Below are 15,059 nucleotides of genomic sequence, written 5' to 3'. Positions count from 1 at the left end.
AATGCAGGAGACACGGGTTCGAGCCCTGGTCTGGGAAGATCCCACATGCCACAGAGCAACTGGGCCCGTGAGCCACAACTACTGAGCCTGCGCGTCTGGAGCCTGTGCTCCGCAACAAGAGAGGTCGCGATAGTGAGAGGCCCGCGCACCGAGATGAAGAGTGGCCCCCACTTGCCGCAACTAGAGAAAGCCCTCGCACAGAAACGAAGACCCAACACAGCCAAAAATAAATTAATTAATTAATTTTTAAAAAAGTGCAGTCAGAGCTCAGAAACATTTTAGTTTAATTTGGTGAGTTTAACTCTTTTTTATCTTAATATTCTTCTTTCAATACCAAAAGAGTATACTGGGAAATAACTGCTTCTCTTCAGCATAGGACTTTGCTCCCCAGGCAGACGTTGGAGTTAAGTCAGGGGTTAAACAAAATAAAAGGTCAGAGGCTGAGGAGGTGATGCTGCCACACCGTTTCTTCCCGTCCCCACTTTCATCTTAGACTCTGTGATCCTCTAAGCCTCATCTTCCTAAAGCATGTCACCCCACCTCCTTTCGCTGTTTGCCCAAGTGCGATATCACCCGGTGCTTTGCATACAAATTCAATTCCTGTTCACATCGTACAGAGTGTAACATTTGTAAGGAAATGGAAATGCTTTTGCTGTGCTTTCAAAGTAGGATGAGGCTGGCCTTGAGCTTTGAGGTTTATCTGTACAGCACCTGGCACCCAGGGGACCTCAGGAAATATTTGAAGAGATGAATGAACCGAGTACAGAGGAGGCAGCCCAAAGGCCACTGCAGGTCACAATGGAACACTCTTTATCAGCACTTATCTGACTTGATTACTTGGTGACACAGCGGGGGCTACTCTTGGTTGTGGTGCGTGGGCCTCTCATTGCGGTGGCTTCTCTTGTTGCAGAGCACGGGCTCTAGGCACACAGGCTTCAGTAGTTGTGGCTCGTGGGCTCTAGAGCGCAGGCTCAGTAGTTGTGGCATGTGGGCTCAGTAGTTGTGGCTTGCGGGCTCCAGAGCTCAGGCTCAGTAGTTGTGGCACACGGGCTCAGTTGCTCCGCGGCATGTGGGATCTTCCCGGACCAGAGCTCGAACCTGTGTCACCTGCACTGACAGGTGGATTCTCAACCGCTGCACCACCAGGGAAGCCCCTATGTATCTCTTTCAATCTCTACCAGTAAGTCACACATTCTTATTTACTATTAGTAAATACTAGAACACCACTTCTTTACTCCCCACCCACAAAGCTAACACCAGCTACCGAGTCAGACAAACCAGAAACCTGAGAACCACCACTTACTCTCCCGTTTGCCTTTCTCCCCACATTAAATTAGTTGCTAAGACCTGTCTGTTCTACCTTCTCTGCTGAATTCATTTCAATTCACGTAGGGAATGATTACTCTGATGGGTTACCATCTTCCAAATGGCATTCGCCTATCCATCTTCACCAGTCCTGGCTTCTTCTCATGACGAGAATTGCAGTTACCTGGCATCTCTGCCCATCAGCTTACATTCCCCCAGGTGTCCTCCATGTGATCATGGCTGGGCGGGCTTTCTAAAAATTTTATCTAACTCTGCCCCTCCTGCTTCAACCCTCAGTGACCCCCTGTGCCTTCAGGATCAAAAGTTCAAACTAGTCCCATGTAGGTAGAAAAGTCATTCAGGATGCTACCTCCTAATCCTCCAACCTCATTCCCTACTCCTCTGGTGCCCTGGTCGGTCCAAACTCCTTGTTCAGTTTCCGACATGCCCCACTGAATGCTTGTCCCCGCCGTGCTTCCTGCCCGAGCGCTTTTTCTCCTGTTCTTTAGCTGTTCTGCTGTTTGAAAACTGGTTCGTTCCGCAAGAGAGTTTAGTTTCACTTCTGCCCTCCTTTTTTATGCCTTCTTCTGTCCTCTTCACATCCCTCTGAATGTTTGGAAGGCATTGTAAAATTGTGTCCTTGTCTCTCTCACTAGACTGAGCAGTCTGAGATATGTGTCTCTGGCATCTAGAACAGCATAGACCAGCGTTTTTCAAAGTGGGACCCGCAGGCCTTCCTGTGTCAGAATCATTTAGCCATTGTTAACACTCATGTTCTTAGGCCCTCCCCTCCCCCATAGGACCTAGAAAATCAGAATTTCTGGGTGTTTTAAACAGACTCCCCAGGTAATTTTTATGAGTATACGTATTCAACAAATATATTTAAGTAAACAAATCAGCTGGAGCCTTTGAGCTTATTTTTAAATTCACATACACTGCAGTAACTTGGATTTGTTGCTGATACTTCTATCAATACTCCTCCTGTTTATAGAAGACCATTTAATTTCCTAGAGAAAAGTTTGCCTCTGTGTCATAAAATGAACTGGGGATTTGGAAGTCCTGTGGCCAACTCTAGACACTTTGATAAACAATTTGAACAGTTCAAATTAAATAATCCACACAACTAGATTTAAGCAGCCCTGATGACTCTTCTTGTTCTTTCGGTGAGCACTTGGCCTCATCTCTCTGGAACTCAGTTTTTCTCTGTGCAAATTCAAATCACTGGGCATAGCTCCAGATGGCTTACAGGAATTTGAAAATCATTGTGGCAGATATTTTATGTGTTTCATCATTTTCAGTTCAATGTCCAAGGTGTAGCCCCTACACATAAAATAAAATTATTGCTCAGGAGACTTCCTCAACTATAGAAGACTATTTATATACGAAGAAAGTGAAAACCAGTGCAGCCAGAACTTCTATATACAAGTGGGAGTGAGAAGTCTCTAGTGATCTTTAAACTCACCAACTATCCCCTTGAATAGAAATATGTACTTACCGATGTTTATATGCATTTAAGTGCCAATATAAATACACACTCGTGCACAAATGTAACTGTGCTCTCTTTGATATCCTGCAAGGATTTATATTCGTGTGCATATAAACTAGCCTGAAAATCCTGGAGCCTGCCAGATGGGTTGCACCTTGAATAAGTATAGCTGTTGTGAACTTTAGCCCACATGTTTGCTTAAAGAGAACTACCCAGTCCCTGGTGGCTGATTGCTTTTGTCCGGTTTGCGCAGTGCTTATTATTGTGTAACTTTAATTTGCCCAAAATTGTCCACAAAGCATTTTGTCCTTTCGTTTTTCTGGACAGTTATTCCCTTGGGCCAGTGTGTTGCTCCTGCTTTAGCATTCAGGGCTCAGTCATTTTTAATACTTGACCAATCAAGCTCAACTAAGTGAGAGTAATTGTGGCCAAAATGCCTAGGCAGGATGTAGAGAGTTTTTGGGTTTTGTTTTCCTGGTGTTTTTTGTTAACAACACAATAGATCAGGTAGCCTAGCATCTTTTATAGAAGGAGCCTCTACAAATGTCACTATATAAACATTTACATTTTAGAGGTAATGGCTTGCTTGTTCCCACCCACATTATTAAATCGCTGCAGCATGCCATGTATTTCAGTAGCAAAGAACTTGGTACGTTGTATTCAGAGAAGTTTGAATAGAAATTCAGAATATTCGTTAAGAGTATGTTGCAAACTATCAGAAAAATTAACAAATAGAACCTTAATTAAGTATGGAGATTTCCTTGTTTCATTCAACAAAAGTCCGGAGCATGCAATCTAGAGTTGATGAAGCAGCCCAGTGATGCCATCTGGAAAGCAAGCTCATTTCATCTTTCTGTGCCTCTGGCTTTCTCTCTCATGGCTATAAGATGGCTGCCACCAGGCATCCAGTCTGTGACAAGGCAGGAAAGAGAAGTGCAAAGGAGCAAAACTCCAAAGGGTGTGTCAGCTAAATCAAGCAAGCGTCCCCAGAAGTCCCATCTGGCCGCTTCTGCTTATGTATCATTGCCAGAACTCTATCACATGACTACCCCTAGACCAATCGCTGGAAGGGAGCCAGGGAGAAGGGCATTGTGATTGGCAGTTCAGTCATACCGCCATCCTCAGACAGCTTCCCTAAGGATCCAGTCCATTGAAACTAGGGTTCCAACCGAAGGACACCTATGGAGCACATCGCATACTATAATGTTTGCCCTGGTGTTGTGCCGTCTCTTGAGAGACTCAGGGACTTTCCAGGTGATGACTCTGGCGACATTCCTCTCATGTGGCGAGAAGTGAAAGCAATCCAGTCTAGACGTGCCTCACCTGAGAAAATATATACAATACAATAACAAGGTTCAATCTTTACAAGTAATCATTAAATTTCTCTTCGGTAGGGACGCTCCCCAAACTTTCTCAAAATACACTTTAGTTTAAAACAATTTATACACAATTTTCTGGGAGTAAATCTGTTGTATAGAGCAAGATAAACCTGTCCTTTAAAAAGGTTTATTTTACCTTTGAGGCATGAATATAAAATTCATAACGTAAAATCTTGGTAATCACTCACATACTTATTGCATCTTCATAAGTGTGTTCCACGGGAACTTAGAACTTTACAAGTTCTGCCCTGTTGGTTGGGAAAATGGGTGAATGTTTTCTTAGTCCTGAAACTGACATTATTGCACGCAGCTGGCTGACACAGGAGGGAGCATAATTTTATAGCTAAGATCACGATAAGCACCAAAACCATGAGGAAATATTACACTTTGCTGCATTCCCCATACTCACAGATGGGTAGAGTGAAAGTAATTTGCAGAAATCACCTGACTGACCTCATACACCCATACATTGACCATTAGACCATGTGATCAGTTCCTATGAAATGACTCCCCAACTAAGAATGTTCAGACTGGGGACTTCCTGTATCCACATTGCACACACCTGCCTTATCTTCAGCTCCAGGCCCTGCCCTTATCTAAAACCTGTGCTACTCACTCAAGCTCCTGCTTTGATCTTATCAGTGAGCAACCTCTATATATCACAAGCAAAAGCATGTTGACTTCATTCATTTAAACGCTTCAGTGGCTTCCTATTTGCTTTTAGGATTAAAAAGAAATGTCTTAACATAGTCTATAAGAGCCCTCATAATCTTGCTTCCACCTATCTTGGACCATCAGCTCAAAACTCTCAAAACCTACTCTTGGGATCTGAAGGTCAAGTACACCAAATTCCTTATAGTTATTTGAATGTGCTCTCTCTCTCTCTTGCTTCGGTCTCTGCCCATGCTATTCCCACTTACTCATCTTGTCTAAATCTGGGTGAGGGTGCATCCGTACTATTATTGGAGTGTTTCCTTATTATCTTATTCCTCCACTTTCCCATACACTTGTCTATTACCCCCCAAAGACTTTAAAGTCTCCAAGGAACCAGGGAGTGTGTCTATTTTGTTAACTCTCCTCAATGCCTTGCGCATAGTCAGTGCTTAATAAATATTTGTTGAGTTGCAATATGAAAGAATGAATCAGAACTCTCCTTACTCTTAGCCCAGATAAACTCTTAGCAGTACAAATTCAGCAAAATTTGGCACCGTGAGCCAAAAGGCTTTGTAAATTTTTATTAATTAGAAGGTAAATAAATATCTTTGATCTCTGTTATTAGACTAAACTATCATCCTCCAAGCAATTCCTGAAAAAGTATATCTTTCAACTGAAGTAGCTCATTACTTACGAAGAAATGTTCCTAGGTTTCAGTTTTCTGGTTAAAGGGCAAAGAATTTTAGATTAATGTGTTTGTTAAATGCTCACATAAATGAGAATCTTGAGAAGCTTAGTGAGGTGTAGGCTTACCTTCTCATCCTCAAGAGTCGTAGAGCAGCTACAGTGCAATGTCCTGTCTCTGTTCTTAACGCAGAGTACAAGAGATTGCCTGCCACTCTTCCTTTCTTTCAGTTTTCCTCTCTTGTCAAAGTCTTTGCTAGTTGTAATGCACTGATATTTTTTTTTGTAAATATGATATTAGCCAGCAGTTTTTTATTGGATTGTAGGATATAATTGATTTTGATGTGTCTTACAGTTATGTTATCTTTGAGGTAGGAAATCAGAGAACCCGGAGGGATGTTGGTGGCTGAAGACAGGGAGCTCAATAATCATGAGGATCTTGACGTAGATCAAGCTCAAGTCTAAAAGTCTTGTAAGAGTCCTATTGAAGTGCAGACTTTTAGGGTTACTGTTTGCTTTTAGTCTGTTCAGGCTGCTATAACAAAATACCACAGACTGAGTCGCTTAAGTAACAATGTTTTCTCACAGTTCTGGAGTCTGGAAAGTCCAAGATCAAGACACCGGCAGATTCAGTGTCGGGAAAGGGCCTGCTCCCTAGACGGTCGTGTTCTCTCTTTAACCTCGCACGGAGCTTTCTTTTATATGGGCACTAATTCCATTCAGGAGATCTCTGCCCTCATGACCTAATCACCTCCCGCAGACCCCACCTCCTATCATACCACAATGGAGGTTAGGATTTCAACATGAATTGTAAAGGGAACACAGACATTCAGACCACAGGACTCTTCTAGATTCAGAAGATTAGGGAGGTGGGAATCTGCAGCCATAAGAAGCACCCCAAGCAATTCTGATGCACGTAGTCATTGGACCATATTGAGAAACACTGAAGATTTGCTAGGTGAAAGCGCTCAGTCAGAAAATGTACACTTGCATATAGATTTTAGAAGACTAGCGCCTCCAAGTCCGCTTAAACTCCTTCCAGATTATCAGGGGTCAAGTTAGAAGGTGGGAGAAAATTGGCATCTAATCACCCACCACCTTCCATAGAAACACTTCTTCCAGAGGCTTCCCAAGCCACCAAAGGGGCAACACTGAGTTACTGGTTTGCCGTTACTGGAAATTCCAAGCCTCCCTCCCTTTTTTGAGTCTGCCCTCCTCCCTGCCAACTCAGACTAGGATCTAACATTTTTTGTTTATGACTTTCACTTTAGCAGGTTTTTCTCAATCTCTAATTCTCACTCCCAATCTCTAGCTCTCTTTTCTCACTCAAATTAAAACTTATATTGTTTTTATTTTTTAATTAAATAAAAAATATATCCTCTTAAAATATGTGTTGCATAGACACAAGTGGAAAATAAAACTTACCCATAAACGAACCATCTCAATGTAACTTTTTAATAAAGAGTAAATAAAGAAAATTAACTTTTATTCACCCCTTTCTTTATATATATTAATATAGTTTTGGCCTTTCATTTCACAGGCAGAGAGAGATCTGAGTTCTGTAAGGATGTGAAGATATCTTTTGCGACATTAGAAAGGATGAACTAGGGAAATACAGAGTGTTTTAAAAAGTAAGTTGTAAGTTTTTGGCCTTTAAAGAAACGGCTATACCTTATATTTGGAGTGTTATGATAACTTCCTAAAATTGGGATTAGGTTATAGTGTATATAGCGTTATTACTTGGTCGAAAATTTAAAACCTAAATGCAACTCACTTAAGCTCTGGAATAAAAGGCCTAATTTATTTATTTTTTAATGGAAATAGATAGTTGCTACAGTGTATTTTAAAAGAAATTCACTTAGTTCCTTTTTTAGTTTTAAAGTCATATTTTATTCATTTTATTTGCCTCTTTTTCTAAAGTTTTGATTTCCACAGTACCATTGGGCTTTGCGTCTTATATGTATATTTAGAGAAATACACATTAAAAAGTCACTTGTGTCCTACATCCCCCTGCTGACTCAGGAAAAAAACTGAAAACTTATTTCCTTGTCCTTGTCAGGAATTATTATCCCTTTTTTTGCCACTTGGACCTAAAACCAGTTTGCCAGTGAAGCAGAATTAATGTGCTTGTAGAAAGTCAAATTCTGTCTCTAGTTGGGAATAATCCTGTCAATTTTTTGAAGAACCAGCCTTTGGTTTTGTATATTCAGGTTTGGGTTTGCAGGAGGAAATCCTGAAAGAACACTACACATCTTCTTTATGAGAAAGATTAAATAAATTCATCTCTAGTGTCAAGCTACTTTAGATCTGTCTTAATTTAAGATTCTACCGTGGTACCTCATAATCTTTGTCTACAGACTAACTTAATTCACAAAAGATCAGAAACTGAGAAGTTTGGGGATTTCTTAGGAACTCAGATTTACAATTATAATTACCCCCTAAATAAAATGTTGTTTGCTTATACAAATTAATAAGCTTTCTTTACCATAGTCTAGATACTTTTATGCTCATTCTTCCTGAATGATATTTATGACTATGCAAGCATAGCTGTATTTATCAGTAGATGAAAAGTTACTGAAAGAAGCAGAATTACTGTTCAGATGTACACTTAGAGATATGCTCAAAGGATATCTCAGTATACTGAAATTTCCAAAGGCAAAATTAGCAGAACCTGGTAATTGTAAACACAGAAGACAGTTCTTGCCCTTGTTATTTTTCTCTGCCTAGCTTTTCCCAGAGGGGTTCACTCCCTTACTATAAGTCTTTTGCTCAAATTCACCTTCTCAGTGTGTCTGCCCTGGCCACCTTATTTAAATTGTGGTCTGTCCCTCACTTCCCGCCTTATTTTCCCCTCACACTGCTTTACTTTCTCTTCTTTCCATCGTATGTATAATCTTGTAACATGTCTTATTATTTATTTTCTTATTTATTGTCTGTCTCCAGACATGTAACCTCCATGAGCACAGGCTTTTTTGTCTGTTTTGTTCATTGACGTATTCCCAGAGCCTAGAACTGTGCTTGGCACACGATAGGTGCTTGATTAGTACTTCTTGAATGAATAATCAGGAGTTCCAACTGGAGTCGGAAAAGAATATGGAAAATTTCTTTTTCTGTGGGGTTCTTTGTGCTGTCAAAATGTACAACTTTTCTTCCTTGGAGACGCTATTAAGACCAGACATAAGATAAGTTTTCAGTGAACATATGCCATATCAATTTCAGTGAATATATGACATAAATTGTTAGATTCAGTCGATTTACCCCCCTAAAATTCATCAAATTAATGAGAAAAAAAAAAGGAGTCATCGTCTTGGTGTCATTTAGGTAAAACCTCTGCTTTTTTGCTTTATCATATGCAGTTACGGATAAGAATTCTTGATCTCAGTGCCCACCCATGTACAGTCAGGCAAGGCTGTTTTGCCCATGGTCATATGCATGCCGCGTCTTTAATGAGAATATTATAGACTGATAGACCTCACAATGGACCTGTTCAAAGAGTTTGTAGGTGGGAGAAAGATTTAAGTCTAAAAATAGAGATTAGACTTTGGCATCACATGCTGCTCTTGAGATGAAGAATCTTATTGGAGCTACTTTGTACTGAGAACTGCTGGTCCAGTCTCTGCCCCTTGACTGCTCTGATGAGTGGAGTTCTAGCCCAGCTGCTCACTTCCCTGCCCCACGCAGCCAGTAGGAGCCAAATGAGGAGGATATTGATGAGAAAAGGAGCCTCTCAAAGCCCTTTCATAATTTCAGTCCTTTTTGACTTATGGGTAGACTCCCTTGGGTGTTCCCTTTTTGTATAAAGCTCTAAGGGAAGTTATGGGTGAAAGACAGGACTAGAAATTGAAAACCAGTTACCTAGGATCATCAGCTGTTGCTGACCCAAAGCAGAAGATGCACCAAAGGTCAAATAGCTGATAGATATTTGCTCATGATCAGTCAGGTTCACCCAATGCCAGGTGTGTAGAATTGAGGGAAGATTCTTGGCCAGTAACTGGTTTGGAATAATCAGATTGTGCCGTATCTGTATCCTGTGGTTATCCTTTGAATGTCTGCTGACATCCAAGAAATGATGCCAGTTTTACAAATCTGGGTTAGATCAGAACTTTACCTTATGGCCAGGTTTGCTTTCACCTCTCACCACCAAGGCAGAAGCAACCTCACAATACAGCACTGTTATATCCACCCGTGAGGCTGCGTGGCCAACTGATCTCAGCTCAGACTTGCTGCAATCAACATTTTTTATTGTGAAAATACTTTAAGTTGTGCAAAGAATGAGCATTGTACAATATTAATTTCCTAACATTCCATGGGCCTTTTAACTGCAGTGTAAATCAGCCAAATGGTCAAATTCAACTCTTTTCTTTACTGGTAGCCTAGTAATTAAATGACTGTAAAAGGATCTGCTTTTTCCTCCTACTATAAATAGGTCAGAAAAAAAAAAGCATATCTTCCATAACATTTAAAAATTTTTCTTTTAGAAATACCTAATTTACCACACCACCCCCCCAGTTGCAGGCATCTGAAATAAAGCAAACTTTCCTTTCCACCTAAAAAAACAAAAAACAAAAAACAAAAAACCTAATTTAGAAGGCTTATTTATAGCCGTTTTTAATTGTTATTATTTCTAAACATACTTTTAGGTGGACCAGTACTTTTCAGCTCAGTTCAAGAGTGACCTGTGTGTGCCAGCTAAGAAACTATGTCCTGTGTCCTGTCTAGGACTTTTTATAAGAATAAAGTGTTCATTCAGATCATCGTTTCACAATGTTACCGCTCTTCATACTCAAGCTGAGATATCTAAATGATGTGTTTTCATAAAAGCTCTTGTATATTACAGATTTGGATAGTGCAATTTTGCTTATTTATTATTTTCAAAGTACTCACAAAAGGCTAATATCAAATTCACAGATGTTCTGGTATCATGTATACCTTTAAAATGACTAAACAGGACTTGAAATGCTTTTGGCCATAGAGACTCAACCAGCCTGCTTTTTGGTGTTTGAGTCTCTTATAACATCTATTTTTTTTCCCCTGATAATAAGCAATTGCATTAGGTACCATGTATTGAGGACTTACAGTGTGTCACATGCTGCCAGGTACAGTATTTTGATGATTTACAACAAGCCTGAGAAGGCAGTGTTCCTTTCCCAGTTTTTTTGATGAGGACACTGAGGCAGATAAGATGTACAGTATTTTACTCAAGATCACAGAGCCAATATGATGATTTACAGCCAGGATTGAAACCCAGGTCTTTGTGACTCCAGTAGATATGATGGTGACTACTCTGGTATCTTCCAGTAAGACATGTGCAGAAGTATATGGAATAAAATTTGTGTAATTTTATATAATATTCATGCAACCACCACCAAAATGCTTGGTGTGTTGGTTAGCATTTTGTACTTCTAAAATTTAAAACATTTTTAACATTTAATGTTTTTTTTAAAATTTTTATTTATTTATGGCTGTGTTGGGTCTTCGTTTCTGTGCGAGGGCTTTCTCTAGTTGTGGCAAGTGGGGGCCACTCTTCATCGCGGTGCGCGGGCCTCTCACTATCGCAGGCTCTCCTGTTGCGGAGCACAGGCTGCAGACGCGCAGGCTCAGTAATTGTGGTTCACGGGCCCAGCCAGTCCGCAGCATGTGGGATCTTCCCAGACCAGGACTCGAACCCGTGTCCCCTGCATTGGCAGGCAGATTCTCAACCACTGCGCCACCAGGGAAGCCCTAACATTTAATTTTATTATATAAAATTTTCATCTTTTATTATTAAACTAGTAGAAAAGGGTATTCAGTACATAAAAGTAAATTGGAGAAAAAAAGCATGCATAATCCTGCCACCCAGTAATAACAACTGTAAAATTGGAGTGGGGGGTATTTCTTCTTCCAAGACGTAATTATACCACATTCTGCTTTTATCTTCCATAGTTATTAAAATCATATACACTTTATGTAACTCTAATGGCTGTGTAATAGTATTTTGAGTGGACATACCATAGCATATCCCTGACTCTTAGAGATCTAGTTACTTTTTCACTGTTGCACTGTAGAGATTATCTTTCCTTTACCATATTAAAGACTGTTTGCCTCAAACAGACTCCTTGAAGTAGAATTGCTGGGTTAAAAGCTATGGATCTTTTAGAATTCTTGATAAATTGTTTTTTCAAGAGCTATATTACTTTACCTTCTGGCCAGCAAAACAGATGAGTTACTGTATCCTCACCTGAATCAGGCATTATCACTTCCCTCATTGCCAATTGATAGCATTAAATAGTATCTTAGAGCTTTCTTGGATTATGTAATAATCCTGATCAAAATTAATATGATTTATTTATCATCAAAATAGTATGATGCTGTTGTTGGCATTATTTTGATTTCAGATTAAGCCTGGCCCTTCAGAGTCGGTCTGGAAATGTATCGGTGAATAACAAAGATTCTATTGATTGCAGATGAGGGTACAGTCATCAGGTAGAAAGTGATGCTATCACAGTGCCAGTCTCACTTTGTATCTGTCTGTTCTGTCTTTGCTTATTTTATGCAGACGATTACATAGAGAAAGCAATATGTGGGTCTCTGGGCAGCAAGAACTAAAGAAATTCGATGATGCTTCCCCAGTATTTCTGAGCAGGTGCTTGTTACAATATACTACTCCCAGAGCAGCCTGCCTCAGTAGAAACAGAACCATATTTCTGAAGAGAGGTTTAAAAAAAGACAGTAGAATTGAAACTAACTTGTAGGATTCTTTCAGCTCTTGAGGTAAACAAAACTATAATAAAATATAATTTTTACCATTTAGATTTAGAATCAAGTGAGTTTGAAGCGTAGATTCATAGATGACTTCAGCATTGGTTATCTTCTTTAGTCTCCCAGTAATATATATATATATATATTTTTTTTTTTTCCCTTGAAGTATTTCCAAAATGCAACATCTTTAAAATAGCCAATATATTATTCATCCATTCATATGTCAGGAGCCCACTTTAGGCCAGCATTGTGGTATAAGGCCTTGGGTGTACAAAACTGAGAAAGACACAGTTCCTACCTTTCAGGATTACAGACCTGTAAATTTATGTGTGAAATATAAAGAGTTAAGTGCTGTAATAGGTAGGCAAAAGGTGTATAGAAAGCACAGAGGTGATGAAGGAAAGGTTAATCCAGTTGACCTAGAAGCAGTCAGGGAATATCTTCACAAAGATCAACAAAATGGCAAGGATAGGTTGGAAGGGCATTCAAAGTGGTGAGAATGGCGTGTGTAAAGAAAGACAAGGTGGGGCAAGGGGTGTGATGTCTTTTGAAAATCACGGTATGGCTGTAGCATAGGATGTTCCAGGAAAAGTTATAAGACATGATTTCAGAATAGTCAGAGGTAAGATAATTTGAATCATTTGAAAGCATTTAGACATAGTTTGGGAGACAACGTCAAATCTGTTAAAATTCTCTAGGGCCTATAACCTACATTAATGACATTCCTGTTTAAATAAACAAGGTAGTTGGAAAATATAAAGTACTTGCCTTTGTATGATTTAATGTCTACATTTTCTTAGATATAGTCTTGTACACGTGTCCTCAGTAATTTTTCAATACTAGATTCTACAATCTGAAAGCACAGGAATATGGCAAGTCCTTTTGTACAGCTAGAAGGACACAGTAAATCAGTCTAAGTAGGAAGATACAAAGGCAGAAAATTGTGTACTATGTCAAAGATTGCGAAGAAATCACATGGAAAATTGTGTAATATGCCAAAGTATGCCCAGCCATTAAGTGACCCAGGGAATATGCCTGTCAGTATACAAAAAAAGTAGGCAAACATCAGATTGGAAAAGGAGTCAGCTTCTAGCATGCAGTAGCCTTTGAGATGTATTCTCCGGAGACTCTGACCACTTAAGCAAGGGCACTGTTTTTTAGTTTATCTTCTTCAATTTATTTCTCTCTGTTAAAATCAATAGCCTTATGAATATGACTTAAAGGAATACTTTCTTGAAGAATCAATAGATTTCAACAGTAAGTGATTATTTATGTTTGTGAATGTCAGAAAGAATGATGGGGAGCTGGAAAAGGTGATGATACACTATAGCTGAAAGAACCAACTGGGAAGTTATAACATTCTGGATAAGAACCCAGTGTAGCAATTAAGGGCACAGGGCTGACACTTGGCTGCCTAGGTTTAAATCCCAGCACTGTCACTGAAAGTCTCTGGGTTCTGTACAGCTATTTAACCTTGTTCTTTAGTTTCTTGGTCTGCAAAATGGGCATGATCGCGGGTTCTCTGAAATGTAAATGAGACATTGTATATAACAAGTCCTTGAAACACTAAGAACAGTGCCTGGAATGTAATAAGTTCTCAGTTAAACAAGTTATTATTACTTTGACCAAATTGAAAAACATTCTATTTTAGTGGTCTGGAGCAGTGCACAAATGTGCACTCCAAGCCAGTGTTAACTTTCTGTCTATTGTGGAGCAGTAAATTCATGTACTAGAGATCTACTGTGGATGTTCAGTAAAACTTTTAAATGTTGTTGTAGCACGTAGGCATGTAGGCATCTAGAATTTCTCAAATTGGTTCAAAAATGCTTTAGACTGAAGGATACATCTTTTTTGTGTGTGTGAGAATGGGTACCATTTTTTTTTTTAAATTTATTTATGGCTGTGTTGGGTCTTCATTTCTGTGCTAGGGCTTTCTCTAGTTGTGGCAAGCGGGGGCCACTCTTCATCGCGGTGTGCGGGCCTCTCACTGTCGCGGCCTCTCTTGTTGCGGAGCACAGGCTCCAGACACGCAGGCTCAGTAGTTGTGGCTCACGGGCCTAGTTGCTCCACGGCATGTGGGATCTTCCCAGACCAGGGCTTGAACCCGTGTCCCCTGCATTGACAGGCAGATTCTCAACCACTGCGCCACCAGGGAAGACCTGAAAGATACATCTTGAATAAACACTTGACAAATCTTTTTTTTTTTTTTTTTTTTTTTTTTTTACTTTTTTATGGGGAGTGGGGCAGGCGGGACCTTTATGTGTAAACATAGCTAAGTAAAGAATATTCTTTCTCCCAAATCTTGTTGCTTAGTAAGTTGGTCTTGACAAATACGAAAAGAGAATAGTGAAAGCAGAGGCTGAGGTTTACAGAGTGATGGCTATCTATTAACACAGTGTGTGCATGCCACCATGAATAATCTCAAGGACACAGTCCCTCTTAATGCCAAAGGGAATGCCCTTGGGAATATGGGAAGACACATTAACCTTCAGGCTTTCAAAGAAGCCATGAGTCAGATACACACCCTTCTCCTTAAGCACTTTTACTTCCTTCTGAAACTGTCTGATTGAAGAAAAGGATGCTCTGGGCATTGCTATTTTAAGAATCTCTTTTCTCAGAACCCATGCTTGATAAATCCCAGCCGTACCTTAGACATGTCTCAGGATTCACCTGCCATGCAAGTGAAGAAGAAATTATTCTTGTCACACAACCTAGTAGTAAAGAGAAACTTTAGAAATGAAACAAATTCCCCTTTCACTTTCTGGAGAAATGGGAGTTGTACTCTTCATTTCTATGTTTGTTTGATAGACCTT

General features: G+C 39.8%; 1 protein-coding gene across 3 annotated transcripts in view; it reads left to right on the top strand.

Moving 5' to 3' along the window:
• ELOVL6 (ELOVL fatty acid elongase 6) overlaps positions 1-15,059 on the top strand; it is a 135,437-nt gene that overhangs the window by 51,925 nt on the left and 68,453 nt on the right. The window lies entirely within an intron of this gene.

The sequence above is a fragment of the Balaenoptera acutorostrata genome, chromosome 5, assembly GCF_949987535.1.
Source record: "Balaenoptera acutorostrata chromosome 5, mBalAcu1.1, whole genome shotgun sequence".
In the NCBI taxonomy this organism is placed as follows: domain Eukaryota; kingdom Metazoa; phylum Chordata; class Mammalia; order Artiodactyla; family Balaenopteridae; genus Balaenoptera; species Balaenoptera acutorostrata.
The sequence above is the reverse complement of the archived record's forward strand: the minus strand, read 5'-3'. Positions and strand labels throughout refer to the sequence as shown.